Raw genomic sequence first — 26,728 nt, 5'->3', positions numbered from 1 at the left:
TACAGAGAGGCCAGGGAAGAGGATGAGGGCTCAGTCCAGGTGGGAGAGGACCAGGCTTAGCCCGGTGGGAGCACTCTTCCTTCTCATGGCTATGCTCAAAGCCTGTCCACTACCAGGCAAACTGAGTCCCAGAGAGAGCACTTCCGGGCGTCCTGTTGGGAGCCATTTTGTCCCGTCTGTCAGCAGACGTTGCCACCAGCAGAGCAGCTCAGACTCGATTTGAGGGCTCACTGTCCCGGATGCCAGCTGTGTGACTGGCCTCACTTCTCCATCCTCAGTCTCCTCCGCTGGAAAGCTTTGTGGGGCTGGGGAGAGGGCTCGGTGTATAAAGTGCTACCGCACAAGTGTGAGGACCTGAGTTCGGATCCCAGGTGCTCACATAAGAGCTGAGTGAGACGGTGCACACCTGTGATCCCAGTGCTGAGGACAGGGACAGGGAGATTCCGGGGGCCAGGCAGCCCAGCTGGATTGATGAGCTCCAGGTTCAGGGAGAGATCCTGTCTCAAAAATAAGATGGAGAAAGATACCAGCTGCTGACCTCCATGTACACATGTGCACACAGACAGACAGACAGACAGACAGACAGACACACACACACACACACACACACACACACACATCCCTCCCAGGGCGGTGATGAGGACGAAACAGAACAGTGTTCAGGCAACGATAACGACATCACTGACCGTCGCTGCAGCCGTCATTGTTACAATGGTTGTCTTCAAGGTTTGTCGGCTCGGTGCTCAGCACACCGTCTCAGGAAGTGGGGACCGTGACAGCGCACACGTTCATGAGACAGGAAGCCTCTTGGTGGCAATGTGCTCGTGGGTCGATGTCGTCACCTCTCAGTGTTTTCCCGTCTGCTTCTGGGTCTGGTCCATGAATCAGCACCCAGTCTTAAGTGCTTGGAAGAACTCCAGCTCGGCTTATCAGGCTTGCACGGCAATGCCCTTACCTGCTGAGCCAACTTTTCTGCCTCTCATTGTTCAGATTTTAATCCGACGTTTTGGGACATGTTTCCTGAAGGCAGCTTAGACAGGAGCTAACAGAGGAGAATTTGGAAACCACCACCAGAAAATCAGCTCAATTGTTCGTTCGCTCTTCTGTAAATATCTCTCATGGTTCACTATCGGCCAGATCTTTGTGCCAGGCCTGAGGGGCCAGTCTAGACCCACCCACCCTTGACGCAGACACGCCTTTACTTATACCTTAGGAAGTGTGTGGTTCCCACTCTCAGGCCATCTAGCTCAGGGTTCTCTGGCCCCATCCCCCAACCATGAAAGGCATGTGACTCACATCCCTCCAGTGAGCGCATCAACACCCTGGTTGATAGTGGTTGGTTCAGGGATGGGCACGTGACTCAAATGCAGCCAATCAGAACATTTCCTGGATTTTTAGCCTTTACTGTTAGGGAAACCATGCTACCTTCCCACTAGGAGCCCAGGGCCACTTGAAGGCTCTGGGAGACAGCTTTGCCAGCTGCTTGTGGGAGAGGCTCTCAGGGAATTCAAAACAGAGTAATGGGGGACAGAGAAAGAGAGACAGTGTCGGGGAGAGACAGGGTAGTCGGTTCATTGTTTAAAAACAAAAAAATCCCTTGATCAAACGGTGCCTGAAGCCAGCTCCTTAGGGTTTCTAGCTATGTGGATCAGTAAGTCCTCCTTTTAATTTGAACCACTTTGCACTAACTTTCCTGTTATTTGCATGGGAAAGGGTCCTGACTAAGCCAGGCATCTTCCAGGCAAGGGCTGGGTGGGGATGATTTACTGGAACTCTTCACCACAGATGTAAATTGGTTCGCAACAGAGTCTTGCTCTGAAAAGCTGGGGTCGCGTTCTCAGACATCACAGTCAGGCTCCGGCCGTTGGGAGAGTTTTGGTGCCAGGCAAGCTTCAGGCCCCTCTCCTCCTGCTACCCTGGTCCCTGGGCTGGCACACCCAGCACATAGCCCTGGCAAGCCTCAGCTTCCTCATCAATAAGGTGGGTCCATTGTTAAGGCACAGACTTTAGAGGAGGGTAATGTAAGACTGGGTGTGCTGAGCAGGGCCCAGCGGGGCCGAGTTATGGGAAGAACTCGACAAAACAGGCGTTCACCTGCGCTGCCAGCCCCTGTTGCCTAGGGTTGTGTGAGGCCTCTAGAGGTGCGCCAGTCAGACAGCGCCCCCCCCCCCCGGCTGTGTCAGGAAGCTTCCTAGAGGGGGAAGGGATCAATTTAGCCCTCCAAACACTTCCCCAGATTTAAAACCATAGTGAACAAGGGGACTCCTACATGGTATGGCCAGAACATGCTAGTAGTATCGAACACTTACTGTGTGTCAGGCTTCATGGGAAGTCAGCTTGTGCTGGAGGGAGGGAGAGAGGGAGGGAGGGAGGGAGGGAGGGAGGGAGGGAGGGAGGGAGGGAGGGAGGGAAGGAGGACGGACTATGTGGCCAGCACTTAGTCCAGCTCTGTGTGCTTCCTACCCCCCATGGATTAAACACTTTGTTCAGTGAAGGAGGGCAGGGCCAAGCAAAGGACTCAGGAAAGGCCCGGCTTGGGCATGGCTTCTCAAGGACAGTGGGTCGGGAGAGCTCCAGGCAGCTGGTGGCATGGGAGCTGAGGCCAGCTGTCTCCTGCTGACCAAGCCTGAGTCCCCCCAGGCCTCTTACAGTGAGACTTCAACAGCTGCCACGGTAGAATGTGCCTGCTGGCCACAGGCGACCTGCGGAGGGGGCCGGTGACCCTGGGGTGAAAGGTTCACCTGTGGCCTGCGGCCTCCAGCCTCACCATCTGTCTCTCCACCTGTGACTGCCATTTTGGCTTCTCCCCTTCAGCACCAACGGAGAAGCAGCTACATACATAATAGATGGTAAGAAATAGAGCATCCTCCCCTCCAAAGGCTGGATGTCACTGCGTACCGGCTGAGAGAGCTGGGGTCCCTGCCTGCCGTCGGGCAGCGAGGTCCCATGGACTCCAGGAGCGTCTTTGGTGACTGGCCCCTCTGTCATGTGTAAGGCAGGTTCCTGTCTCCACCCCGCAAGGAGATGGAGACACTAATGAGTTGACTCTGTCACCCTGTGACCTACCTGGAGTCAAGCCCGCTGACGGCAGAGCCATCCCTCTCCAGATCTGTGGCCTGGAACGGCTTCCTTAGCTTGCTGGGGGCTCAGCTTCTAAATCTGTAAAATGAGGTGACATCTCGTGACAGAATGGCCCTGAGGAGTTGAGTTTATCAATATGCATGGCATCCACAGATCCCGGCAGGTCCTGGTCGGAGAGGCAGGCGGTGTGACAAGTCGAGAAGGCTGCAGGGCCTGGGTGGTGGTTCCGTGGGTGAGGTGCTGGCTGTACAAGCCTGAGGAACTGCATCCCGAGCCCCCATATAAAGAGCCAGGAGTATGCCTCTGTGACCCCAGTTCTGGAGAGTCAGAGACAGGACGATCCCTGAGGCTTGCTGGCCAGACAGTCTAGCCAAATTTGTGAGAGACACTGTCTCAAAAAATAAGATGGAAAGAGGCAGAGGAAAACACCAGATGTGAAACTCTGGCCTCTACATGCATTTGCACACATGTGCATACACATGAACACATGCACACACATGAACATGTACATATGCATGCACCACACACATGTATACACACATACATACATGCACATGCGCGCACACACACACACACACACACACACACACACACACACACACACAGCAATGGAGACTTCCTTGCCTTTCCGCCATGTGGCTGAGGCAAGTGGCTTCCCCTCACTGTACCTCAGCTTCCTCACTTGAGACATGGGGGAACTCCTGGTCCCTCCCCCTGCAGCTTGTCCTGGGATTAGATGAAATATCTTAAAAGCCCTTGGGCCTTGGCAGGTGGTGACTCCGTGATAACTATTTGCTCTCAGAGTGACCAAAACCTCATCCATTAGGAAAGGTCTGTCACCAGATTTTTGGAGGGAGGGGCCTGCTGATATTCAGGGACAATTTTGGGTAGTCTTTGGGTGTATGAACACAAGCCCCAAAGGTGGCATCTCCAAGGGTCTGTGACTCAGCTCTGTGACACCGAAGGCGTAACCCATCCCCTCCCCGGGGAGCGGGTCACACACCAGCCTGGGGTTGAGGCTTGCCGGATTATAACCCCACCTGGCACACTAGCCCGGCGACGTGTGACAAAGTAAGCCACGTGACTCCTCCAAGTCAGTTCCCCCTCTTCAGAGGACCCCACAGACCCAGCTCGGAGGGAATTCTTGGAACCGATCTACGGAGAGTGCCTGGTCTCATCCCAGGACTCACTCTCTCTCTTGTCTGGGGAAACATCTGACGGCATAAATCTGTAAGGGAATCCCGCTTCGAGCATCTAGACCAGGGGTTCTCAACCTTCCTACCGCTGCGACCCTTTACCACAGTTCCCCATGTTGTGCTGACCCCCCCACAGAATTATTCCATTGTTATTTCATAACTGTAATTTTCTAATGCTATGAATCATAATGTAAATATCGGATATGCAGGATATCTGATATGTGACCCCTGTGAAAGGGTCGTTCGACCCTCCCCCCAAAAGAGATTTCGCCCCACAGGTTGAGAACCGTTGACACAGAGATTTCCCCAAGTGTCTCCATAAAAGTCCTGAAGTAGAAGATGACTTCCGGTCAATGAACGCTCATTTTTGTTGATGAATTTAGCCAACTTGCCTGCTCCCTTTTCCCCTTCTCCTGGCATGGGGAGAATGCCCACGCCTCACAGTCGAGTTGTGAGATTTAATGAGAAAATGCTCCAAAGTGCCTGCCGGTGTGGCCCTCCACAGGAAGACCGTGGCCGTGAGGGCTCCAGGGAGGAGGAGGCTGCCGGGGTTGGGGCAAGAGGCTTCATCTGGAAGAAGGGCTGGTCTGATCTCAGCACGCTCTAACTAATGCTTCTGAAGGAAGCTGGCCGAGGCACCTGCCTGGGTGGAGCATGGGCAGCAGCTAAGGAGACTAGAGTACATGGCCTCATTTCCCTCCTCCTTCCTTCCCTAAGCAGGAAGAATTTTGAGGGAATTTAACCCATGCTGATGGCCACATTTGTGCCTGGTTCATCAGAGGGCTCCTGAGGAAAATGCCCCCAGGGCTGGAAGCCCTCCACACACTTCTGTCTGTCTTCCTGGGTCTCCGCGTGTGCCTGTGTGTGCATGTGGAGGAAGTCGGGGGAGGTCAGTGGGGGGAGTCTTTATTTGTCGTTGTCTAGTTTAGTGGGATTTTTTGTTTTGTTTGTTTGATTGATTTTCTGACAGGATCTCTCCCTGAGCTCACCAACTGGCAAGGCTAGCTGGCCAGTGAGTTCCAGCAATCCTCCTGTCTCCACTTCCTTGGTGCCACCATGGCCAGCTTTTTATTTGGGTGCGTGGGATTGGAACTCAGGTCCTCACACTTGGACAGTAGCACTTTACCCGGAGCCAGCCCCCCAGCAGCCCCCCAGCCATGTCCTTCCTTAGGAAAACGTCGTCTGTCTTCCTGGCATGGGGAGCTGGCTGTATTCAGCAACAGTTTCCTCCCCTGTCACCTCCACTTTGTTCTGGTGTCTGGGACAGAGAAGTAGCTTTGTGTGTCTGAGAAAGGGGAGGACACTGCAGTCCATGGCTCCAAATAGGAAGACTCCTAGCGCAGTCCTCCTGTGAGTCAGCCTGTATGTGACATGGACAGTCTCTCCAGACCCAAGGACCAGGGGTAGGGGTGGGGACAAGATGTCAGAGGTTCCATCTGGAGGTGGCCATCTGATGCTGTGGCCATTGTAAGGACTGCACTGGCATTGGGACAGCTGTAGATTGGCCTCTTGCTAGCTGGTGCAGAGGGTGCCCTGGCCTACATGCAGCTGGGCATGGTTTCTGCTCACTCGCATCTCTAGCCTGGGAAGAAAGACAAGACCAGCTCCTTCAAGCTCTCCAGAACACCCTATAAGCTCTTTACCGTGTCTCTTCTTCCAGGATATTCTCGAGTATTCTCGGAATGTTCTCGAACTGATTGCTGCGCTATGCCTCAAGTATTGCTCAACCTCCAGCATGCTGAATCTTAAGAGGCCCAGCTAGTGGGTTGGGGGTTTAGCTCAGTGGTAGAGTGCATGCCTAGCAAGCAGAAGGCCCTGGGTTCGATCCTCAGCTCAAGAAAAAAAAAATCAAGAGGCCCAGCTAGAAGTAAGGAATGTGGAGGCAAAGATATTCCTTGGTCACCCTGCCCCACAGTAAATAGCAGGAAGGTCCCCTGTCCCCGGTAATCTCGCCTTCTGGACCTCAGCCTCCTCGTCTGTCATGTGGAGTCCTACTGTATCTACATCCCAGCAGCATGGGAGATGTGGTGTGTTCCACTAGATACAGGGCTGTGAACACTCTTAGAGCTCTTTAGGAGTTGGCCAAATGAAGTGGGGTGGCTGGGTACTGGGGACAAGCTGATGGCACCCTGAAAGCTCCCTCTTTTTAACCACCTCTAAGACATCTCAAGGAGCCGAGCAGCCTCAGAAAGGATCCATTTGCCTATTGCCCACTGTGAACCACAGGACACCTCCTGGTTTTGAGACTAGGGCCTTGCAGAGCACACTGGCCACTGAGAGGCCGGACGGACAGTCCTCTGGGTCTTGGGTACTCTGAGAGTACTTTAGACATTTTGTTGATGGTTTGGGATGTGGTCTGCTTTTTACCTCTGGGCATGCTTCAGTGAGAGGCTGGGTCTTTGTCCCATCTGCCTCAGCTTGTACAACAGCCCCTGGCATGATGCAGCTGGGCTCTGCCAGCCTTGAAGACCTGCCTCTGCTCTTTGTGGGAGAGATGAGTGTCCCAGGACAATCTAGCTGGACCATTAGTTGTTGATGGTGGGTCTGGGGTGGTCCTGAAATACAGGAAACACTGAGCTGGGTCACTGGAGCTTTCTGGAAGGCCTGGTCTGTGGGGTCCCAAGTGCTTGGGACAAGGATACCCTCAGCACCCAGACAGGCTAAGCACCCTTGGGAGTGAGGGGAGGTGTAGGTATGTGTGTGCACAGGTGCATGTGCACGCGTGTGCCTGTGTGTGTGGAGACTAGGGGTCAGGAGTCAACACTGGATGTCATCTTCATTTACTCTCCACTTTATTTTTAAGATTTATTTATTTGTGTGTGCGTGTGCGCAAGCATGCACTCACAATTTTGTGCACACAGATTTGAGAAAGCATCAGATCCCTTGGAACTAGAGTTACCTGGAGCTCAGCGGGCCAGCAAACCCCAGGGACCCTCTTATCTCTTCCCCCTACCCAGGACTGGAGTTAAAGGTGCCACACACAGCTTTTACAAGTGTGCTGTGGATGGCGCTCAGGCCTCCATGCTTGGAGGGCAGGAGCGTCACCAACAGGACCATCTCCCCGCCCCGTCACGGAGGGTGCTGAGTTACCCTTAGGACCTGGGTCTCTTTACCTAAGAGTGGTACCGTCTTACAGCCCAGGCTGCTCTCCCCGGTGCCTGCTCGCTCAGACGGGAACTTCCTCCTCCGCTGGCCCCACTCAGCCCCTGCGGGCCCTGCAGAACCTCTGCCAAGCCTGACCTCCTGGCTCTGGAGCTCAAAACCCTGGGAGGTCCAGCCCGAGGAGCCTGCATGCAGGGCTTTGTGTTTTATTACTATTTATTGTTCTTGTTATTTTAACATTTATGGAGTGCGTCTTAGCTGTGAACTCGCTTCTCCGGCGTCACTGTGGTCAGCGTCTCTCCAGGGTGCGGGGCAGATTGTTACTTTGATTCTTGTCTTAGTGACTGCCCTATCCACTTTATTAAAAACACTGTTCTGCTTGGGGCTGCCTTTGTTCTCAGAGCTTTTGTGCATGTGGCCCCAGGTCCCCCAAAACCCCCTTGATACCACTCTTTGAACACAGGGGTGTCTGTGGGGGCCAGAGGCTAGCAAACATGCTCTATGAGTGGCCAGGGAGCAGTGAGTTCAGGCTCTGAGGGCCAGATAGTCTTCCAGTAGCTATTTAACTCCAGTCATCTTGTGGCTGTGTCAAAGCAGGCACAGATAATACCGAAACAAATAAACCTTTATTTATGAAGACATCAGCCTGAACCGATCCAGGGGCCGTGGTTTGCAGACCCCTAGTTGGATGACAGGCTTTGTTCAAATGGGAGTCCCCTCTTTAGCTATTCTGTGGGTCTCCTTCATGCCCTTTTAATCTGCTGCTTCTTCAAGTGATCCCCTAGAGCAAGGTTTGGCAAACTCAAACCCAAAGGTCAAATTTCCTTGTTTGTCTGTAATGTAAATAAAGTTTTATTGTCACAAGGCCATGACCACTGGCTCCTGTATCCTTTGCATTTTTTCCCCTTCTACAACAAAGTGACAGATTTCTCAGCCCCCAGAAGCCTAAAATATTTACCTCTCAGCTTGTCACATAAAATGTCTGCTGACCCATCTCCCTGCCTTAGATGGCCGGTGAGGAGTGGGCTCCGCCTCCTTTTTGTCACACTGGCCCATTTTAGAATTGTCTTGTCTAATCATTCCAATTCTGTGGGGAGCAGGTGTGCACTGCTGCGTGTGGAGGTCAGAGGTGAACCTCCAATGTCCACAGAATCTAGCCTGGGGTTACAGATGCTACCACATCTGGCTTCACATGTTCTGGAGATCCAAACTCAAGTCTCCATGTTTGTGCGGCAAGGGCTTCCCGTATGGAGTCACCTCCCCAGCCTGGGAGTTCAGTGGTTAGAACTATGATGGTGTGAGATTCAGTGGGACCAAACCTATTCTCACGATGAAGACTCAGTTATATAGAAAATCCGGTTCAAACCAGTTTAGCCAGAGGAGGGGAGATGTGGGCTGGAGGAACTAAGGGTCTGAGGTTAGAATAAAGTTTAGGCACAGCTGAGTCAGAGCTCAGGTGAGACAGTGAGGATTCCTGGTGCTTTCTGGCTGTGGACCCGATTACGTTCATTTCGGCCTGCACACGAGCCAGATGGTGGGGGCATCCCAACCCCACATGCTCTTAGGCACATGGGAGGAACTCAGGAACGGTTCATTAAATGAGTAGACTACACAAGCTTGGCTTAAAAGCTTGATAGTGTTCTAGGTGTCGATCCCTATTCCGGAAGTTGGGAGTGTTTATACATCGCAGTATGGAGGGAGAATGGGGGCAGAGTTCTGTGGTGACAGTTCTGGTCACGCCTCTGTCTTACTGTGGGGCTTGGACAAGGGTCTCAGCCTTTGTCTGCCTGAGCTGTGCATCTTTAACCCTCCTGTGATTTGCATAAAATCTACATGGATGGTGCAACAGGAAGCTGAGCAAGGTGGATTGTGGGATTGTGGGACCAGGGTGCATGCCAGGCGCTTGGCTCTGGAGTTTTGCTTTCTTTACCACATAGACACAGTGTGTTCCTGGCACAGACTACACACTGATGTGTGAAGAGCCACCTCTGTGGGTTTGTTTAAAGGTGATGCAGGGACACAGGTGAAGAGGGCACTTCAGCCTTCACAGACACATAGCTGTAATATAAATACCAATTCCTTTCAGGGACTAGAGAGATTACTCAGTAATTAAGAGCATTTGTTCCTCTTGTAGAGGACCCAGGTTTGGTTCCTAGTACCAATACAGTGGCTCACAACCATCTGCAACCTCAGTTCCAGGAGATCCAGCAGGCATACATGTGGTGCACATATATACATGCAGGCAAAACATTCACACACATAAAGTAAAATAAATAAGTCTTTAAATAATATTAATTACTTTCCCAGAATCAGAGAGGAATATATTCTTGTTTCCCATGTGCCCCTCACCCTCTGTGAGAATCTCCCCTCTCAGAGATGAGTATTCACTACCATAAAATATTCTTCAGGGCCCTCTAACCCTGGGAGTCTAAGATTCCGAGACTGAGTTCCATGAATATGGAAGCCTTAGAGCTGGCCTCCACATTCCAAAATTAGACCTTGGCTGGAGTGCTAGACTGTGGGAAGGGCACAGTGGTCAACCTACAACACCTATTCCCAACTCTGTCACTAGGCTGAGAACCTGGCTGATGACAGTATTTCCAGACTCCCTTGCAGCTAGGTTTCTTCAAGCAGACTCACTCCTGTGGCATCCAAAAGGCAAAGGCGGAGATCATGATTAAGCCATCTTTGCTGCTTAGGCTGGTTCTGCCTCTAAGCACAGTCTAGAGGGTTTGGTATGCAGCCTTCATAGAATCTCAGTGGGTACTTATAGTTTTATGTATTGGTACTCAGGGAATCTCAGTGTAGCTCCCCCTGGAGCTGACCCCAAGATGAGGATTCAGATGCAAGTGGCCCGTCTAAGAGGTGATTCTGGGAAACACTATACTGGAAATGGAAAGACAAGAAGGGAAGGGGAGGCTGGCATGAAGGATGTGTAACCAAGCAGGTAGTTCTCCAGGCATTCAGGACTTACTGCTGATTGGACCAGCTTATAATAAATACATCTCTCCTTTGAGCTGGAGAGGTGCCTCAGCAGCTAAAGGCTAGGCTCACAACCAAAAATAAATATGTGCTCTGGAGGCTTCCCTCAGAAGAGGCAAGGGAACTTACATATGCAAGGAGAGCCATTAAGGAGTGGTTATGGTAATGCTAGCTGCTATGATGAACACAGCCACGTAGCCCCAAGGTGTGGCACAATCATAGGTGATTTTCCATGTACAGATCAATTTCAGATTTTCTGATAAATTTTGTTCCCCTCCCCAGCTGCTCCCCGCTCTGATCCCTCCATGACAAGTTGAGTTGTCAAGCTGATGAGAAAAGAGAAGCTATGACTGAGGGTTAGAAGCTGGAAGGGCCACAGGACACGTGTTCACAGATCTATGTTGTATGTGGTCTATATCACAGTTACACCTGCACACAGGACACATGCCCATGATCCACAGGTCAGAACAGTCATTAGCCACACCTGGCTGCACCTGGCTGGGGAAATGGTGTGCACCTGAGTCTAAGAGGAAGAAAGCTGGACTTTGGTGAGCATGTTGGCCTCCTCAGAACCTCTGAAACTAGATGTCTCCGTCAGGGCCAAGCAGTACCAACTAGGCACCCACTAAGCATGACCTCTGCTACTGTAAGCACGTGTTTCTTTCCTGTTCTACAGTGTCATAATCCCCACCACCCCCGAGTGCCCTTTGTCTCTGCAGATGTCTGCGTCACTGCCAATTTTGTTTCATCAACTCCTAATCCCCACTAACTGGCAGGCCTGTTGATTGTCCAGGCTTTTTAGAATTTCACATAAAAATTGATCAACACCGCCGGGCGGTGGTGGTGCACACCTTTAATCCCAGCACTCGGGAGGCAGAGGCAGGCGGATCTTTGTGAGTTCGAGGCCAGCCTGGTCTACAGAGCAAGATCTAGGAGCAAAGCTACGCAGAGAAACCCTGTCTCAAAAAATCAAAAACAAAACAAAAAACAAAATTGATCAACACCAAGTGCACTGGGCTGAACTGTGTCCTCAAAGACATCAGATTCCTAATACTGAGATTTGTAAGTGTTAATTGGGCATGGTGGTACACACCCATAATCCCAACACTCAGGAAGTGGTGGCAGAAAGACCGTAAGTTCAAGGCCAGCTTGGGATACAAAATGAGAGTCTGTCTCAAAAAATAAAAGTTAATTATTAAAAGGGTTAAAGGTGTAGTTTGATGGCAAAGCACTTGCCTACCATGTGCAAGGCTCTGGGTTTGACCCCCAGGAGGGGCTGAAAAATAAAAATAAAAAGGGAAATGTTATTTTAGATGACAAAGATTTTGCAGATAGGGTTGGATTAAAGATCCTGAGAGGAGAAGATGATCTTAGATTATCCAGGTTGTCCCCAAATGCAATAATGGGTGTCCCCAAAAAAGGTGTACTTCATACATCCCCACATCACCTAAGAAAGCGGTGTGAAGACAGAATGTGGTTGAAGACATTCGCCTTGAAGACCAGATGGATGCAGCCACAAGCCAGTGGCCCTGGGAGCCACCAGGAACTGGAAGAGGTGAGAGACAAGAGTCTCTCCTCAGGATCCTCAAGAGAACACAGCTCTGGAGACACAGTAACCTAACGGAGCCAGTGGGGCTGACTGAACTTCTGGCCTTCTGAAGTTTGAGAGGATACATTCATGTTTATCCTCAGCCACTAAGGCTGTGGCACTTCAAGACAGCAGCTACAGGAAGCTGGGACGCCTTGAGGCCTCCTGGGGTTCTCTGAGTGATGAAATGTGTAGGAAGCTTGGGTTGTAGATTGTCCCAAACTGAATTCCCCAACATCCTGCTGGCCTCCTCCTGATGGGTGTTTGCTTGCCTCCCTCCCTTGACGGCTGGCATGGAGGCCTCAGTCGCCCTAGCCACCTCCTCACCCCTCACCATTGGCCACTAAGACTTGTTGGAATGCTCTGAAGTGGCTCCCCCGTACTCTGCATTTCCTTTAAAAGAATATGTGTATTTAAAAAATGCACCCACGCTGCACACGTGGAAATCAGACGACAACCTCGGGTGTTGGCTCTCACCTGCTTTGAAATAACGTCTCTTTGCTGTTTGCTACTTTGAACAAACTTTGAGCTCGGGCCCCCGGAGAGCTTCCAAGGATCCTGAGGTCTCCACCTCCCCTCTCACCTGTGAACTCTGGGTTTGCAGAAGCACGCTGCTGTGCCCAGTTTTAGGTGGGTGCTGGGGATCCAAACTCAGCAAGTGCTTTACCCAGTGAGCCGGCTCCGGACCCCAACTCTGCCCCTTTCTCGCCCCCCCCCCAGCCTGTCTTTAACGGAAGTGCCCACACCTTTTCTTGTTTTTTCCTGCCTAACCGGGAACATCGTCGTCGGTCTCCTCAGCCTGCCTGTGCCTGTCTGCCCGCACAGTAGAGGGTCGCCGTCTTAGCTGATGCTAGCAAGACACGGTCCTGCTTCAGAGCGCCAACTCAGGCCTCCTCCATCCCACAGCATCCTCACCTTCCTCCTGTGTCTCTCTGCTACTTACTTACACACACACACACACACACACACACACACACACACACACACACACACACACACCTGTGTGCACACAAACAAGGGTAAGCCTCTCCGTCCACCTGCTCCCACTCTGGCATGTGTAAGTGACAATTAAGGAAGCATTGTTTGTTTTACACACATGCACATCCATCCACCCATCTGCTCTCTGCAGAGTCCCAATCCAGCAGCAGGCACCCAGAGGAACCCCAGGGCCACTGGCCCTGGGATTCACCAGCTCAATCGGAACTCTCAGAGAAAGCTTACATATATGTTTATATATGTTTATATATGTTGCTCCTGGGGTGATGGAGGGTAAATGCTGGGAATTAAACTTAAATTAAGCCTTGTGCATGTTAGGCAAGCACTTTCTCACTTAGCCCAGAAAATGAGTTTTTAAGGGACTGCTGGGGCCATGCAGAACAGATTAAGCCTGGGGGAGGAACGTGCCTAGGCGGAGGAGACACTGAGGCTGATCTTGGGGCTGAGCCTTCTTGACAGGCTTGCCGAGTGCCAGAAGCCGTCCAGAGTGTTTCACCTACATGAATTGTATTCTTCCCGACGACCCCACTAAATGGAGATTGTGTGGCTTCTGTGGGTGTGTGAGGGGACCGGGGCACTGAGAAGTTGTGTGACTTGCCCGAGGTGATGTGCTTGGGCTCCAGGAGGGCCCCTGGTACTGTGTGGACAGGATAGACTGCCTCTCCCTGGCCATAGCTGGCCCTGACAGATGTTTCCAAACCAAACTCTGTGCCCTACATCCCTGTCGTCAGGTGATGAGGACCCACACTAACCTTCCTCCTGTCTCCTCTGAGGTGTGTCTCTGTGTCCCCAGGGCAGTGCACACAGTGGTCAGGGGTTGAGAAGAAATGGGCTGAGTGGCTGTGGAGGAGGTCCTGCCCTTGCCCTGACGGCAGCAGGGCAGCACCTGAACTCATGAGCTGTGACTGGGTGCAGGGTACAAGGGAAGAAATAAATATAAAATGTGGCTCTTGATTTTAGGGCTCCGGAGGAAACAAAACAGGATAATAGGCTGGACTCGGGGGCTCTCTATTCTCGTGGGATGTTTTAAAAGCTTTGTGTGGGGGGTGCACACATGTGGCAGTGAGAGGACAACCTCGGGTCAGGCCTCATCTGCCACCTTGTTTGAGACAGGGTCTGTGATCTTCTGGGAGATAGCCTTTGGCTGTGCTGGACAGACAGCGGGAACAGTGCTCTAGACTGAAAGACAGACAGGTGAAGAGGCCCAGTGGCTGGAGGGCAAGATGCCAGGGTAAGCAGCAGGGGGCGGGGATGGGGGGTGGAAGAGGCCAAAGGACTGACTTTCAGGCCTGGCTCTCCGAGTTCTAAAGCGGGAGAGGTTCAGCCCTTAAGCCATGGAATCCGTTCGAAGATTCGACGGGCCGCAGCCCGCACTCACGAAGGGAGGGGCTTGCGGAGAGAATAGAGCAGAGAACACAGACTGCGCTGCCTGAGGTCAGTGTGGTCTCCCCAACCTTTCTCCCCAGTTTGGTGAAGAGCTCCACTGTGTTGTGTTGTAAAATGGGTTTCTAACTGTGCACTGGGGGTCAGAGAAATTGAAAGCCTCGGCTTTAGGTCCCTGTGAAGTTTGGAATTTAGCCCAAGGGCAGTGGGGAGCCATTAAAGAGGTTTTAGTGGGGGCATGACAAGGCCAGAATGGTGTTTTAAAGCCTCGATCAGGGAGCTGGCAGAGGGAGTCTGGGGGAGGCAGGCCAGGAGGCTATGGAGTCAGCCACCAGGGAGTGACAGCCAGCCAGCCCTGAGCGCGGCCGGCATATGGTGGGGGCGGGGCTTGCAGATAACCATAAAAGGCTGCATGTCCTGCAGGGGGCAAAGGGCTAGGATATTGAAAGGTCTGTCTCCCTCCCCGGGGACCCCCAGACTCCTCCCCACTCACCTCCTTTCTGGGGCGAACTCTTGTAAGCAGAACAGACAAAAGGCATATTTTATTTATTTTATTTTTGTGAATGGTGTGTGTACATGTATGTGTGTGTGTGCATGTGAGCATGATGTGCCGTGTGGAAGCCAGAGCACAGCCTTGGGCGTCAGTCTCCACCTTCCACTTGGTTGAGACTGGGCCTCCTTGTTAGCATTGTGCTTCATGCACCTGACTAGCTGGCCCACGAGCTTCTCCTGCCTCTGCCTCGCACCTCGCCATAGGAGAGATAGGGTGACAGGTACGTGCTCCCCCATGCCTGGCTTTATGGCTTCTTCGCATTCAAACTCCAGTCCTTGTCCCTACATTCAATCCATTGAGCCACCTGTCCAACAAAAGCCTCTTGAACTTGGCCCCTCCACCTGGTCACCTGCAGGACGCTTTGTGGCATTGGTTCACTTAACACACCCCTCTCGAGAAGTGCTGTCCCTCTCCCTGAGGCCCGGGAGAGGAGAGGCTCTCGGTTTAGAGCCACAACTCCCTTCAAGTTGTGTGATAGCTCATAGCTGTGATCTCGGCACTCAGAAGATCGAGGTCGATTGGCTGTAAGTTCAGAGCCAGCTGGGCTACACAGGGTGGTGGTGGGGGCGGGCGGGTGCTGGGGAAACAGCCCCGTGAGTGAAGTGTTTGCTGCACACACAAAGGATCTGAGTTTGGATCCCCAGCACCTGATTAAAAAGCCGGGTGTGGTCATGTGTGTCCTGACCCTCAGTGCTGGGTGGGGCAGGTGGTATAAGTAGACCCTAGAAGCTGGCTGGCCAGGCAGTGTGGCTGAAACAAACTCCAGAGTCAGTAAAGTCGCACCTTAGCTCAAAAAAAATAAATAAAATGGACAAGCAATGGAGGAAGATACGCATGTTCACCTCTTGCGTCCACATGTGCCCCTCCCCCATGCATTCACGCATACACCACACACACACACACACACACACACACACACACACACACACACATAGATGCGGTATAGTGGGCTCTCCAGGCAGGTAGTGAGTCCCCGAGCCTGATCCTGAAGCGCATGTGACAGCTACATGCTGGCTGGAATCAGGGGATGTCTGAACTGAGGATGTAAGGATTTGTTGAGTCCTGGATTCAGCCAATGACGTGCTAAGAGGAGCAAGCCCTGAGCATCACAGGAGAGCAGTAACAGTACCCAAGCCTGCTCCCACAAGTGAGCGGCCGAGCTGGATCCAAAGGAACTTCAAGAGGAGGATTGTAGGGGTCAAGTCCACCTCCGCCCTCACTCCCTGACATCCTCTCCACCCCTATTCTGAGGCACTGGGCGTTAGCACTCAGGCTCCAGCCTGCCTGCACTTACAGCCTCTCGCCAAGAGTGAGCGTTGACCTCACTGTGCAAGGAAAACTCCAAGGCAGAATTCACACTCATAGCCCTTTGCCTCCCGAACAAAGGGATCATGACACAAGATTTGGTCATGACTTTTGACCTCTCAGATTTGTAGTCTCTTTTCTCTATTTCTGACAAGCAATTGTGGACCCGCGTTAGATCTCCAGTCCTGGGGAGCCCTCGGATGCGTGATTCACCCTCAGCCTCTAAGAATGCCAGGAAGTCCCAGGCCAAAGGTTCCGCTCTGGGGTCTGAGCCTGTGCCTCCTAGCTCCTGAGTCTGACCAGTCCTGCCTTCCCAGTATAGACGGCTGTTTTCCTTGGCTCAGAAGGGAGCCAGGTGATCCCACCTAGCTGATTCGGGCCCAGGCCTGTCCGGTCTCCCAGACGCTCTGAGGCTTGGCCTTCTGACTCCCTTGGGCTTGGCACAGCTTGGCTTGCCTTGGCTCCCGTCTGCCAGGTTGGGCCCTGTAATGACGAGTGGCCCTTTTCAGAATGTTTGTCCAGTCAAGGTTGACAACATTCCCAAGCCACCGTCTGTTGGTTTTCATGGGAAGTCCTGGCTCCACAGCCCCGAGGATCGGCTCTCTGGCTTTGTCTTCTCTCTAGGGTTGGGTCCGTGAGGAGGGTGGGGAAGCCGGCTGTGTTTACAGAACCCTAGTCTGAAGGCTGGCAGCCGTGCAGGCTGGGACAAGGTGAGCAACAGCACTGATTCCGTGAGGTGGCCCTTGAGAGTCTTTGGAAAACTCGGGTGGGAAGGGGGTGCTCTGACAACCAGGGTGTATTTGTTCCTACGACACCAGGGACCGAACCCAGGGCCTTGTGCACACTAGGCAAGTGCTCTGTCACTGAGCTACACCCTCAGTACAACAGGCAGGATGGGAACAAGCACACACCTACAGTCCTTTAAGCTTCATTCATTCGTTCATTCATTCATTTCTTCATCTCGTCATTCACTGGGCCAGAATTCATTCAATGTGTATTCTATGCCCGGTGCTGATCCAAGCCCTGGGGGACAGCAGAAACCATCAAGTTCCACTCTCTACCCTCATGGAGTATATGCTAAAGTCTCAAACAAGGTGGTCCAAAAGGGTGTGGCATTGGGTTGCACACACACACACACACACACACACACACACACACACACACAAACGTGCGCACAGTTTGAATGTTCCAGTAGCCATAGGAACACACTGAGAAATCTTTCATCTACCACAACGTGTCAAAGTGTCACCCACTAGGACAGAGTCAACAGTGTGAGGTCACCAGGCACTGTGTTGCTGGTTTGGGATCTGGTTCCCGCTGAGGGGCAGTGTTTGGGCACCTGTCAATCTGCACTAGCACACGGAGGCCCTGTGCCTCCTGGGGACTGTACAGGATCTGGATGGGGAGGCCAGGACTCCACAAGGGGACACTCAGCTGTCCACCACAGCCGTGATTGGTGGCCTGCGAGACATAGTCCGGGTGCCATGCAGACTGCTCTAGTGGAACGAAATGGTGACCGCAGCGGGGGTGCTGGAACTCAGGAGGCTGAGGCAGGAGCATCACAAACTCAAGGCCAGCCTGGGCTACTCAGGGAGATGGCGACTCACTCACAAAATGAAGAGCACCCAGTGAGGTTCAGCAGCCGCTGTAAATCCCGTGGTCTGCAGTGGAGTCCGTGGGGACTTTAGCTCTTGGGAGCTGCGGCTCGATCTGCCTTCCCTCCCTCTGGATTCCGGGAATTTGATCCCGGTAGCGCTTAGTTCTGTGGTGACTCTGTGACGACTTGTTAATACCTCGACTTCTCCTGTCTGCGTGTGTACATGCGTGGAGGCTAGAGGTCAACCTCAGCTGTCCTCCCTCAGGACTGTCAACCTTATTTTTGAAGCATGGTCTCTCACCGGGACCTGGGCTTGCTGGTTAGCCTAGGCTAGCTGGCCAGTGAGCCCCAGAAATCTGCCATCTCCCCGGCTCTGGGACTAAGTTCATACCACCGTGCCTGGCTTACATGGGTTCTGGGAATTTAACAAGGCCCACACACTTGCATGGAAACACTTTCTGACTGAGCCATCTCCCCACCCCACCCCCACTCCCCACCCAGAAGTTCCCAAACCCCAGGAATTCTTCAGGCCACATTTGTGCCTGAGCTAAAGTTGGCAGTCCATTTGCCTAAGCCCCTGGCCTGGTTCACACCAGAGTATATTCTCTGGGGCTTGGCCTGTCTCTAGTAGGTTCTGCCTGGATGTTAAACATGGCCTAGGGGACATCTGCAAGGCTGGTTTCAGCTTCCATTCGCACTGAGAAGCGCTGATCTGTGAAAACACTATCATGAAGTATAAGGAAGTGTAGGGTTCGGGATACAGAGGCCACTACATGCCCCCGGGACTCGGCCCCACACTCAGAGTGTGTTGGCCCTGTAGTGTAATGCCACTTGCATCCCCGAGACCCCTTTGCCAGGAGTGTCTCCTCTTAGCCCATCCTGTTCTAATCTGAGGCCCGATCCTAGAGACAGACCAGCTTCAGGGGCGTTGACGCAGCTCTGCCTGTCAGTGCCTGTGGGACCTGAGGGGACTCTCCTGTGTGGCCGGGTTCTCGGTGCTCTCTCCAGAGTGGGGGAAGTGAGGCTGTGGCTCTGCACCGCACTCCGTCCTCAGAACTTTGCAAACAGTCAACCATGACATCCTCACCAAAGCCCTCAGAAACGGCTACCTGCTGTCTATGTCCCCATTTGACAGTTGAGAAAATCGAGGCAGCTGAGGCAAGCAGATCCCTCAGCACTAGCAAATGGTAGATCCGGGGAGGAAAGCAGGCCCCCAGGGAGCTTGCTTGCCACAGGCTCTGGCTGGCTGTGCCCCGGCTGCTCAGGAGAGCGCGTCAAAGGGAGGTGTATATCAGCCACGCGTCCCATGTAAACACCAGGAGTTGGGAGATAGCTCAGTCGGTAAAACGCTCACCACAGAAGCAGAGGGACTGACTTCCATCCCCAGACTCAGGCAAGGTGACTCACAGATGTGACCCCGGTGCTGAGGAGGTGGAGACAGGAGGATCCCTGAGGCCCATTGGCCAAGGTTAATTTTATTAACAGTCCTGGAGTTTCACAGTATGATCAAATAGCCCACAACATCCCTCCTTCCTTTAAAATACATATATGTAAGTTTTTCTGAACCCTCATGGACTAATTGATGCGGACCACAAAGATTCGGGAGTGAAGTCGTTAGAGCCCAGGTCGGGGGCCGTGGATGGTGCCCTTGAAAGTCCCTGCCTGCTGCCGTCACCAGACAAGCTCCCCTGAGGAGAGAGAGCGGAAGGGCCCCACCACTTCCGAAGCCTCGCCGTCCCCTCCACACTCAATCTAAGTGTGTTCACAGTTTAAATCCAGCTCACAGGAAATACAGTGGAGAGAAAAGAGGCAGCAGACAGGTCCTGAACAAGATGCCGCACCGCACAGGTGGCCTGGTGCCTTCCACATGTCAGCTGTCCACATAAGAAAGGCCGGCGTGGCCAGTCCCACGTGTGAGTGCTAGGACTGTGTAAGGACGGCGTGTGCCTCGTGCAGGCAGGTCACGCCTGTGCTGAGCCAGCTGAGAGAAGGTTGCATGCGGACTGTGTTCAAGATGGTACGAGAGGGTTGGCAGGAACGGCTTAGAGCAGTGGTTCTCAACCTGTGGGGCGTGACCCCATCACGAACAACCCTTTAACAGGGGTCACACATCAGATATCCTACATGTCAGATATTCACATTACAATTCATAACAGTAGGAAAATTACAATTATGTGGTTGGTCACCACATCATGAGAAACTATATTAAAGGGTCCTAGTATTAGGAAGGTTGAGAACCCCTGGCTTAGAGGGTAAAGGCACTTGCTGCCAAGCCTGGCCCTATGAGTTCAATCCCCAGGGCCTACATGGTGGAAGGAGAGAACTGAATCCTGCAAGTTGTCCTCTGACCTCCACACACTCACCATGGCATACAAGCAACACACACACACACAAAAATAAATAAATAAATAAATAAATAAATAAATAAATAAATAAATAAATAAATAAATAAATAAATAAATAAAAATGTCATTTTAAAAGCTTACAAGAAACAGCTGGGCGATGGTATTGCCCACCTTTAATCCCAGCACTCGGGAAGCAGAGACAGGTGGATCTCTGTGAGTTTGAGGCCAGCCTGGTCTATAGAGCGAATACTAGGACAGCCAGGGCTACACAGAAAAACCCTGTCTTAAAAAAAAAAAAAAAAAGCTACAAGAAACAGTTGTAGATTTGGGTGTGGTCATAAAAATTATCCATACTTTTAATAACAATCTTGGACTTTTGTTGTGATCTTTAAAAAACACTTCAGCAGAGAGGGAATGAACCAGAAAGTTCATAAGAGATCTACATCCTGAAACGCGTTGAACACATTTGTGAGTGAGAACAGTTGAAAAGGATGCCCATTGTGTGGGGACCCCACAGCTCCTCACCTGTTTTAAAAGTTCGTGAATGAATCTCCCAGCCCTCACCCTGAAACCACACTTTCAAAAAAAGAAAGGGGGTAAAGAAAGACAAACATAAACAAACAACAAACAAACAAACATAAGCCTTCACCATGAATGCCCCTAAAAGAGACCAGTCTCCGAACAAGCATAGAAACATTTCAGGACCCTATATCACAGCACGGCCCCTTCCACTTTACGCCAAGGATGCCATTAGAGAGCTCACTCATAGGGAAGGTGACTCGGAAGGCACAAGGCACGGGAGGAGCAGACACGAGCCTGGTGCTGGCCACTTACACCTGCTCCTGGCCCTTAGACCAGAACGCCACAGGCTCTGGCGAGTGAGCACAGCCTGACCGAGCGAGGCTTGGAACCCAGGCTGAGTGACAGGGCTGTGGGAGGCTCCCAAGAATGGACCCATACCGTGCTTCACTGAAAGATGGTACAAACCGCTGTAGAGGCGCCTTTGTCACCCTTCAGGGACCGGGACATAGCTCAGAGGTAGAATGCTTGCCTGGCATGCTCCAGGCCGAGGTGTGATTTATTTGATTAGTCAATAAATAAATTGCTCGTGTCTTCCTGTGAGTTTTGGATCAGATAATGGAATAGTAGTGTGCTGTAAGACCCTTTCTCAATAGCACTGTGCAAATTGATTTTACAGTTTGAAATCAGGCACCCCAGGAATTGTGTTTGGGGGGGATCACTCCTGGAGAAGCATTTGAATGTGTACCAAGAAGCCATTTGCAATCATAAAGGAATTCATTCTAACGACCCACCTGGGAAACATGGGGCTAGCCCAAGTGCTGGGCTGTGTGAGTCATAGCTGGAATATCCCATGGCGATGAAAAGGTCTTTGGGTTGGGACCTAGAATGAACACTGAGGTATTTCTTAATATTTGTTTTCTTTATTTGTTTTATTTGGGTTTGGCTTCATTTTTCGAGACAGGGTTTCTCTGTGTAGTTCTGACTGTCCTGCAATTCACTCTGTAGCCCAGGCTGGCCTCGAACTCAGAGATTCACCTGCCTCTGCCTCCTGATCAAAGGTGTGCGCCGCCACCACCCGACGGACACCAAAGTATTTAATAGATAAGATGAAAAAAGAGTCCCAGAGAATGTAAGGTTAAATAACACGGATAAAATGTATTCCTTTCAGATGTGTGTCTGTAATCCCAGCACTCAGATGGCTGAGGCAGGAGGATCACCAGTGTGAGGCCGGCTTGGCTTTTTGTCTCAAAAAGTCAAAATAACTAAATAAGTAAAATTCATACAACTTATAATAAACGACATCTTTGTGGGTCATGTGGGTGTTTGGTGTGTTTGTGAGAGAGAAAAGGATTGCTGAGGTTTTGATCACATCAACTGTGGGACCCGGACACCATATGAAAAATGAAAACATTCTGAATGTTCTGAGCCGCTATGGGGATATAGTCAAAATTTTATCTTAGGAAAAAGGGACATAGGGGCTCGGCATGTGGCTCAGCTGGTACACGTTTGCCTCGTATGCGTGAAGTCCTGTGTTTCATCTCCAGCACTGAGTAAACCAGGCGTGGTGGTGCATGCCCATTGTCCTAGCACTTGGGAGGTGACGCTGAGGTCAGCCTGGGCTACATGGGCTGGGGGAAAGGCATGGGTGGGTGGGGTAGGAAAAGCAATTCCTGTAATTGAGTAGAGGCCTGGGGCTCTGTTGTCCATGCCCATTGTGTGTCCACACTCCAGATGTGTGCGGTCACCCACTGCGGGATCCCAGCAGAGCTGGGACAGCAGACCCTACTCTGGATTGCCACTGTGCGAGTAGGGGCCTTGTAGGTGGGATCTGCCACCACATCCCCTGTGCCTGGAGCAGTCCCTGGCTCCCTCTCCCTGTTACAGCTCCGGGCATGCCCACTTGACCCCCTTTGCCTTGCTCAGAACCACCTCAGGAATGACAAGCAGGCAGAGGTCTTAATGGAAGTGGCATCTCCAGTCATTTGGACCATTGCTGCCTCCTAGGGGGGTGGGGGGCAGTAGCATCTACACTTTGTGTACTTGTGCACATGACCTACCGATAGAGGACCAGAGTTCTCAACCGTGATGGCCGGGGGAGCTGGGCAGGCGATGTTAATCAAGGCAGCATCTGGGGAGGTGATAAAAGCTGTGACCTGCGCAGTTTGGCACAGTTAACAAGCACACAGTAAATACTGGTTGGATGAGTGCCTTTATTCACAGAGTTCATTCATTTAGCATGCCACAAATATTTATGAAAACCACTACTAAAATCCCCGTAGGAGATTTGAGGACTAGCAGGGGGACCTTTAAATAAGACAGAAGCCCTGCTATTAGAAGGCTTAAAGTGTGCTGGGGAGACAGATGGAAATTAAATACCACCACCACCACCCCAACACACACAACACATAGCGAGTCCCACTCAGGACTGGGACATGCATAAGAGAGCTGAGGGCTTTGAATGTGAACTACAGGGAACAGTATTGCAGACACAGGGAACAGCACATGCAAAAGCCTTCTCGCCAGAGGGGGCAAGGCCAGACAAGGAGATGCCCGAGTCAGGCTGGTTCAAAGGTTCACTGCAAGGCAAGAACAACAGGAAACGACCTGAGGTCGTGCAAGGACAGCAAGGGGGCCTCAGATCTGAGCTGTCACAGGGAACACACTGGAGGGAGGCCAGCGTGGCCCCAGGGAGATGGGTGTGGAAGCTACAGCGGCGTTCTGGGCCAGAGAAGGTGGTGGCTGGGAGCTGAGGGGTGGCCATGGAAGTGAACTTGGCAGGACCTGGTGAAGGATGGGACTTGGGAGCTCCGGGAGAGGGAAGAGCTCTCTGTGTGAGCACCTGTCCCCACCCTGGGGAGATGGGGCCCAGGCTGTTAGAGATCAGCAGGCACTTTTGTAGTTGAACTCAAATGGGGATGAGGCAGCCAGCAAGGCTGAGCTTGGGCCCCAGCTGTCTGCCCAGAAGCCGGTGACTGCTGTCAACAGGCTTCGATTTCAAGCCCTCCGTGGACGGGGAGTGTTGGCCCTCTCCAGAGCTCACCTGGCCCATCTGCCCTCTCTCTTTCTCCCAGGGAGGGCCCCCTGTGCTCAGCCAAGGTAGCCCTGCGCTAGGGAAGGTGAGTGGACCCGCCGCCTGGGACCCTCCATCTGCTTTTGATCCTTGCCAGCCTTTGAAGCCGCCCCGCCCCCAGCCTCCAGCTGTCAGCTCTGCTCCTGGGCAGCCCTGGCTCCCCCAAAGCGCCTCAGCCCCTGGGGACCCAGGTGGTGACAAGGGTAATAAATGGCGCACCAGCAGACAGCGGCAGCCCCTCTCTCAGAAGGCCAAGAGGCGGGGCCTTTGAGAACCTTTTTCCTGCTGTTTCCAGAGTCAGTTCTGAAGGTGGGGACAGCAGAGTTCCGAGTCATGCCTGTGTGTGTGGGGGGAGGAGTAAGGGGATGCGGGGGAGGGGGAGGAGAAACTGAGAAGCTGCTGTCCTGTTGCAGGCCTTTGGGGGAGCATCCTGGAAGGGAAGACACCCCACCCCCAGATTGCGGGGTTCAGCTCTGTCCCTCAAATTGCAGTGGTTTCTGGCAATGACCGTCTTGAGCCCCAGTGTCCCCACCACAGCGAACCTCATGGTGTGTTTAAGTCCTTCACCAGGGACACATACGTGTCCTGAGCTCCCCTTGGGAGCTCACTCTCTGGCACGTGCCTTATCCTCAAGATAATCTGGCAGCCTAGAGGATTCTGTTAGTTCTCCATCCATATAAGTGAAGCCCAAGAGGCTTTGATTGCTCGTCCCAGACCATACAGCTGATAAGAAGATGTAGCTGAGGGTTCAGCCCCTCTAGCAGATGGCAAGTCTGGGACTCTGTGGATTAGGGGATAGATTTTATTGTAATGTGGGACCTGGGTTCAAAGCCTGATCTATTCTGTTTTTTATTTTGTGTGTGTCCGTGTGTGTCTGGGGGTGTGTGTGCCTGTGTTATATGTGCTCATGTGTACAGGTGTGTGCACCTGCGTCATACATACAGAGGTCAGAGGAGCATGCTGGATGCCCTGCTCTATCATTCTCCCGCTACCTTTTTTCTTTGAAACTGTCTCTCCGTGAGCCTGGAAGTGGGCCGAAAGCGAATTCCAGCGATCCATGTGCCTCTGCCTCCCACAGCCCTGGGGTTACAGGCTCATGGGGCCACACCTGGCCTTCTACATGGGTGATGGGATCTGAACTCAGGCCCTCAGTTTGCATAGCAAGCTCTCTTACCCATTGAGGCATCCTCCCAGCTGCAAGGCTCGGCCATTCTCCTTGCACGCTGCGGTTCATAGTGCACACCCTGGAACCAGACCGAGAGTGGAGTGAGTCCTGATTCTGTCACCAAGAGGCCAGGTCACAGTGAACCTTAGTCTCCTCATCTCCACCTGCTTCATAGGATGACACAGGCAGCACAAGCCAAGAGCCTTGGCCCCAAAGTGAACACTCTTTAAGTGGGAGGTTGTGGGGGACCAGCCTCCACACTTATTTACCCCAAGAACTCTTGAGGAATGGGGGATAAGAGACTTAGAGAGTTAAGAAGCAGAGAGAAAACACAGGATAGACTCGAGTGGACCTGGATCCTTATCCCCCGGCCCAGAGCTTTAGTCCAAAGGGCTCTTTATAACAGTGCCAAGGGGTGGAGCTAGTTAGACCCTTACAAACACCTGGTACCCAGGCCCGTGGTCCGGTCAACCTCCCATGCAGTCCTGCTCGGTACAGCCACTCACTAGGAAACCTACTGGGCTCCAACAGGAGATGGATTCATTTCTATTTTCTCTAAAATGAGAACATAGCCTCAAGACACCGAAGAGGTCTGCCTTCCTCCTCCTCCTCTGCCCCAGTAAGTCACCATCAAAACCACAGCTCACAGAACCCAAACTCGCCGCGCAGAAGACAGCAGAACAGGAAATGCTTAGCATGCAGGAATGACTCACAAGTTGCCGGTGCCCCGGCTTGGCTCAGACCTGAACCTGGGTCTATCACTTATTGGGAAACACAGGGCAGGTACTTTCATTCCCCGCTCCACACCCCAGCCCCCCCACCACGCTGCTCCCCCACCCCCCCACTCCAGGTCACTGGAAGCATTGGAGGAAAGAGATCCAGGCATTTGCCTGGTGTGTGAAGGGGCTCGCCACGTTAAGAGCGATGACTCGGATGTCAGGTTTTCTGGCTTTGCAAACTCCCAGAGTTCATGTGGAAGGTCAAGCCGTCTGTCTGCATGGGAAACTGGAGTGGGCAGCAGGAGAGGTCAGTTGTCATCAGGAGAATCGCGGTCTCGGTGCCTTGCAAAGGCCAACATCCCTACTGCCGAGGCTGGTTATCCACCGGCTTGTCTGTCTCCAAACCATGGCGTGTTTGAGTTGCTGCAAATGTGTGGGAGTTTGGGGTCCTGCATTGCCTGGCAGGGAATCAGGCTTCTAAAAAATCCTCTCTCTCTCTCTCCCTCTCCCTCTCCCTCTCCCTCTCCCTCTCCCTCTCCCTCTCCCTCTCCCTCCCTGTCTCCCTCTCCCTGTCTCCCTGTCTCCCTCTCCCTGTCTCCCTGTCTCCCTCTCCCTCTCCCTCTCCCTTTCCCTCTCCCTCTCTCTCTCTCTCCCTATCTCTCCCCCCCCCTCTCGTCTTCTCAAGGAGCCTGTGTGGCGGTCACAGGACAACCTTAGGAGTTGGTCCTCACCCCCACCTTGTTTGGGACAGGCCCCTCGGTCGCGGCCTCATACCCCAGGCTAGCTGACACAGAGGCCTCTCCTGTCTCTGCCCTCTGTCCTGACATAGGAGCTCTGGGATTATGGGTGTGTGCAGCTTTACGTGGGCCCTGGGGATCTGAACTCAGGTCCTCGCGCTTCTGTGGCGGGCACTTTCCCCCCTGAGCCATCTCAGCAGCCCCCAATCTCTATTGCTTTTTATCCTGTGCTTGAATTTTAGGTCATGAGTTGTCTAGCAGAGACCTGGACTCAGCTAGCAATGAACCTGGAAAGGGCACATTTTAAATTATTATACTTGGTCGATAGATTCTTTTGTGGGGTATATATGTCCCCCTAAGTCTATCGCAGTGGTTTTTGTTTTAAAG

The 26,728-nt window shown here is 52.4% G+C and overlaps 1 protein-coding gene across 3 annotated transcripts in view; it reads left to right on the top strand.

Annotated features, from left to right (window-relative positions):
* The window catches only part of Eya2 (EYA transcriptional coactivator and phosphatase 2), a 169,328-nt gene that overhangs the window by 32,256 nt on the left and 110,344 nt on the right, over positions 1-26,728 (top strand). Inside the window, exon 1 of one of the 3 annotated variants that reach the window (XM_042276810.2) lies at positions 14,253-14,379. The exons of the other annotated variants lie outside the window; for them this stretch is intronic. The gene's annotated coding sequence lies outside the window, so the exon portion shown is untranslated. Of the gene's footprint in view, positions 1-14,252; positions 14,380-26,728 lie in introns of those variants that run through there. 3 annotated transcript variants of the gene reach the window in all.

The sequence above is a fragment of the Peromyscus maniculatus genome, chromosome 4 (assembly GCF_049852395.1).
Source record: "Peromyscus maniculatus bairdii isolate BWxNUB_F1_BW_parent chromosome 4, HU_Pman_BW_mat_3.1, whole genome shotgun sequence".
Classification (NCBI taxonomy): domain Eukaryota; kingdom Metazoa; phylum Chordata; class Mammalia; order Rodentia; family Cricetidae; genus Peromyscus; species Peromyscus maniculatus.
The sequence above is the reverse complement of the archived record's forward strand: the minus strand, read 5'-3'. Positions and strand labels throughout refer to the sequence as shown.